The sequence below is a fragment of the Oncorhynchus kisutch genome, linkage group LG2 (assembly GCF_002021735.2).
Source record: "Oncorhynchus kisutch isolate 150728-3 linkage group LG2, Okis_V2, whole genome shotgun sequence".
NCBI classification, from domain to species: domain Eukaryota; kingdom Metazoa; phylum Chordata; class Actinopteri; order Salmoniformes; family Salmonidae; genus Oncorhynchus; species Oncorhynchus kisutch.
This window is the reverse complement of record NC_034175.2, coordinates 62,054,828-62,060,320: the sequence shown is the minus strand read 5'-3', so window position 1 is coordinate 62,060,320 and position 5,493 is coordinate 62,054,828. Positions and strand designations below refer to the sequence as shown.

Below are 5,493 nucleotides of genomic sequence, written 5' to 3'. Positions count from 1 at the left end.
GAGAAATGAAGGCTACTCTATGTGAGAAATTGCCAAGAAACGGAAGATCACAGAACAGCACAAACTGGCTCTAATCAGAATAGAAAGAGGAGTGGGAGGCCCCGGTGCACAACTGAGCAAGAGGACAAGTACATTAGAGTGTTTAGTTTGAGAAACAGATGCCTCACAAGTCTGCAACTGGCAGCTTCACTAAATAGTACCCGCAAAACACCAGTCTCAACGTCAACAGTGAAGAGGCAACCCCCGGGATGCTGGCCTTCTAGGCAGAGTTGCAAAGAAAAAGCCTTCTCTGTCCAGTGTCTGTGTTCTTTTGCCCATATACATTTTTTATTTTCATTGACCAGTCTGAGATATGGCTTTTTCTTTGCAACTCTGGGCCTACGTATATAGATATTCCATAGAAAATCTGCCTTGTCCAGCTACAATAGTCATTTACAACATTAACAATATCTACACTGTATTTCTGATCAATTTCATGTTATTGTTATATAAAATAAATATTTAATTAACAAGGACATTTCTAAGTGACCCCAAACGTTAAAATGGTAGTGTAGGCTTGAATCATCAGTATGATTCACACACACACACACACACACACACACACACACACACACACACACACACACACACACACACACACACACACACACACACACACACACACACACACACACACACACACACACACACACACACACACACACACAGACCTCCTTCTCTCTCTCTCCCCCTCAGAGTGGCCCACCATGGCCTGGGTCTTCAGTGAGAGCAGAGGGAGGAGACACACTAAACTTCCTCAGTCTCAACTCTGAACTGAATGGTCTCTATGTCTGTGAGGCCTCCAACCCTACGGACGAGCAACTGGCTCCTTCTATGTACACACATCCTCTGGTGAGAATCACCTGAGACACACACACACACTATTCATACTGGTTGACAGTGGTGGAAAAGTACATCATGCCTTAATAAAAAATGACTCACATAAAAGTGGAATTCACCAGCAAATTTCTAGATAAGTAAAAGTCTAAGTATTTGGGTTTAAATACACTTAAGTATCAAAAGTAAATGTAATAGCAAAATAATGCTTAAGTATCAATATATTAAGCAAACCAGATGGCACAATTTTCTTTTTTATTTTATTTACGTATAGCCAGGGGCACACTCCAACACTCAGACATCATTTACCAACTAAACATTTGTGTTTTGTGAGTCCGCCAGATCAGAGGCAGTAGGGTAGAACAGGGATGGTCTTTTGATAAGTGTGTGAATTGGACCATTTTCCTGTCCTGCTAACCATTCAAAATGTAACAAACCCTTTTGAGAGTCAGGGAAATGTATGGAGGAAAAAGTACATTATTTTCTTTAGGAATGCAGTGAAGTAAAAGTAAAAGTTGTCGAAAATATAAATAGTTACAATTTCTTAGGGCTGAAATCCCCTCAACGGGATCGATATGATAACAGCCAGTGAAAGTACACTGCGCCAAATTCAAAACAACAGAAATCTCATTATTAAAATTCCTCAAACATGCAAGTATCTTATACCATTTTAAAGGTAATCTTGTTGTTAATCCCACCACAGTGTCCGATTCCAAATAGGCTTTACAGCGAAAGCACCACAAACGATTATGTTAGATCAGAGCCAAGCCAAAGAAGAAGAAAAAATCCAGTCAAAGAGTGGAGTCACAAAAAGCAGAAATAGAGATAAAATGAATCACTAGCCTTTGATGATCTTCCTCAGATAACACTCATAGGACTTCATGTTACACAATACACGTATGTTTTGTTTGATAAAGTTCATATTTATATTCAAAAATCTCAGTATACATTGCCGCGTTATGTTCAGTAGTTCCCAAAAACATCCGGTGATTTTACAGAGAGCCACATCAATTTACAGAAATACTCATTATAAATGTGGATGAAAATACAAGTGTTATGCATGGAACTTTAGATACACCTCTCTTTAATGGAACCGCTGTGACAGATTTCAAAAAAGCTTTACGGAAAAAGCAAACCATGCAATAATCTGAGTACAGCGCTCAGACAACAAATACATATGTCCGCCGTGTTGGAGTCAGCGGAAGTCAGAAATAACATTTTTAATATTCACTTACCTTTGATGATCTTCATCAGAATGCACTCACAGGAATCCCAGTTCCACAATAAATGTTTGATTTGTTCGATAATGTCCATCATTTATGTCCAAATAGCTACTTTTGTTGTCGTGTTTGGTAAACAAATCAAAACTCATGAAACGTGTTCAATAGTTGCAGATGAAATGTCAAAAAGTTCCGTTACAGGACGTAGACACTTGTCAAACGATGTATAGAATCAATCTTTAGGAAGTTTTTAACATAAATATTCAATAATATTCCATCCGGAGAATTCCTTTGTCTTCAGAAAAGCAAAGGAACGGGAGATACCTCACATGTGAAATGCGCATGACCAGCGCGTGACTGCTGGCAGACCTCTGACTCATTCCCCTCTCATTCAAATCAAATCAAATGTATTTATATAGCCCTTTGTACATCAGCTGATATCTCAAAGTGCTGTACAGAAACCCAGCCTAAAACCCCAAACAGCAAGCAATGCAGGTGTAGAAGCACGGTGGCTAGGAAAAACTCCCTAGAAAGGCCAAAACATAGGAAGAAACCTAGAGAGGAACCAGGCTATGTGGGGTGGCCAGTCCTCTTCTGGCTGTGCCGGGTGGAGATTATAACAGAACATGGCCAAGATGTTCAAATGTTCATAAATTACCAGCATGGTCGTATACTAATAAGGCAGAACAGTTGAAACTGGCGCAGCAGCACAGTCAGATGGACTGGGGAAATCATTCAGCTCCCCTTCATAGTAGAAGCATCAAACAGTTTCTAAAGACTGATGACATCAAGTGGAAGCCTTAGGAAGTGAAACATGACCAATATCCCACTGTATCTTCAATAGGGGCTGAGTTGAAAATCGACCAACCTCAGATTTCCCACTTCCTGATTTGATTTTTTCTCAGGTTTTTGCCTGCCATATGAGTTCTGTTATACTCACAGACATCATTCAAACAGTTTTAGAAACTTCAGAGTGTTTTCTATCCAAATATATTAACAATATGCATATATTAGAAACTGGGACTGAGGAGCAGGCAGTTTACTCTGGGCACCTCTGGGCACCTTATTCATCCAAGCTACTCAATACTGCCCCCCAGCCATAAGAAGTTGAAGTAAAGTACAGATACCCCCAAAAACTACTTAAGTAGTACTTTACAATATTTTTGCATATGTAGTTTACACCACTGCTGGTTGCTTAACTGGTTTCTTATACTGTTTTATAAGTTGCTTATAATTGTTATGCGATCGTTTGATTGGTTTGTTGATTTGATTGCTTGATTTATTGAATACTTTCTTGTCCCATAGGGAAATGTGTCTGGCAATGATATAGGTATTCATGGCACACATATATATGAGGTTGAGAAATGTGTTGTAGCATGGATAACAAAGTTGAGCCAGATGCTCACTGATCTTTCACTGCATGTGTTAGTTTCAAACTTATGGCCTCATTACCCTTTCTACAGGAAGGTACTGTATAACCATTACTAAGATGGTCATGATACACTTATCTCTTGCTGCATATGTACATGTCTTATAACCAAGTATTATCTCTTAACTTTCTGCAGGGAAGGGTTTACAACAAAGCTATACTGATTGCTAGGGCAACAAAATGACACGTAAATGCAGCTGCTAGGAAAACAAAATGACATGTAATTGTAAATGCAGACTTATATTAACTGTATCTCCTCTCTCCTCACAGAGACCTCTGCTGCCTGTTGGGTTCTACTAGTTGTCATTCTCTGTCTGACTGTTGCTGCGGCTGCACTCATATGGTACCAGTGCAAATACGGACAGTTTCCTTGGTAATATCAACTACTGTAATATTATGAACTTAATTTTGCATTTAAAAATAAATGAATTGCCATTAGATGATCATATATTGATTTGGCTCAAGTTCATATAATATTTTTGGGGGGGAGTTCAATGACAGGAGTTCAATCATGGCCAATCACCAGTTCCAGGCACCACCACAGGTATGTGACTATGTTAAAGTCCACCATTGTTGCTTGAGTAATCTATCTCATCAGCCACTTTTTGCTATGTAATAATACTGTTATAATATCTGATGACAAGGTTGAGGAAGATGAACCTGGGACTTCTGGGATCTGACACTCCAAACCAGGAAGGCGGATAAGGAACAAATAGTTTGATGTAAGAAACACACATTTTTTTAAATGTATTTTGAAATATTATTAAAAACATCTATAACAATAAAAACATCTATTGTTTGTGCTGCTGTCTATTCATGAGGCATATTTATTGTACTATTTAAAATAAATCACAGGACAGACTGAGAGCGGATGGATGCCAGAAGAATCTCAGACATGCACTGGGTGTGGGAAGAATTCCAGTCTGCACATTCTCCAATTTTCTAACCATCTAATGAACAGAGACCCTATGCAGTATTCACTGTGACATTAGAAACCTCGGCTCGGCCACTCCTCCACCACAGCTTTACATAGTGCTGGCCCTCGTTTCAGTATTTTAGCACCTCTCATGGACTCCACCTTAACGTGGTGGAGGGTCTTTGTGACTTCAGAGGGAGCAAACTTACTCCTGTATGTATGTATGTATGTATGTATGTATGTATGTATGTATGTATGTATGTGTGTGTGTGTCTGTGCTCAAAATGTGTTCCTTCATATTATGCAGCCTTATGTAGTATTGGTACAGAGAGCAGTTATAAGAGGAACCATGAAACCAAGGGTGTGGCTAGTGATCCACTGGGAACAGAAGCTCCACTAACAGCTGCCTTATGATCCGATCCACGCATTAACCTTAACCCTGATTAACCCTATATTGTTTGTTTTAACCTAGCGTTAGTGTAGCATGTCATTTTTGGCCACCAGTAGTTACTGTAGGTAGTTAGTTAGAATGCAGGTCTTTTCACTACATTAGTAGTTAGAATGCAGGTCATTTCACTACGTTAGTAGTTAGAATGCAGGTATTTTCATTACGTTAGTAGTTAGAATGCAGGTCTTTTCACTTCATTAGCAGTTAGAATACTGTCACGTTCTGACCTTAGTTCTTTTGTTATGTCTTTGTTTTAGTATGGTCAGGGCGTGAGTTGGGTGGGTTGTCTATGTTCCTTTTTCTATGATTTGGGATTTCTGTGTATGGCCTGGTATGGTTCTCAATTAGAGGCAGCTGTCAATCGTTGTCCCGGATTGCGAACCATACTTACAGTGCCTTGCGAAAGTATTCGGCCCCCTTGAACTTTGAAGCCTGAAATGTGGCAAAAGGTCGCAAACATAAAGATATAAAACTGTATTTTTTTGTGAAGAATCAACAACAAGTGGGACACAATCATGAAGTGGAACGACATTTATTGGATATTTCAAACTTTTTTAACAAATCAAAAACTGAAAAATTGGGCGTGCAAAATTATTCAGCCCCC

General features: G+C 39.2%; 1 long non-coding RNA gene across 1 annotated transcript; it reads left to right on the top strand.

Annotated features, from left to right (window-relative positions):
• The first annotated feature begins 683 nt into the window (after positions 1–683).
• LOC116355487 (uncharacterized) lies at positions 684–5,200 on the top strand. Its single transcript, XR_004204501.1, has 4 exons — positions 684–891; positions 3,796–4,069; positions 4,170–4,247; positions 4,381–5,200. It is a non-coding gene; the product is annotated as an uncharacterized LOC116355487 (long non-coding RNA).
• Positions 5,201–5,493: the final 293 nt, after the last annotated feature.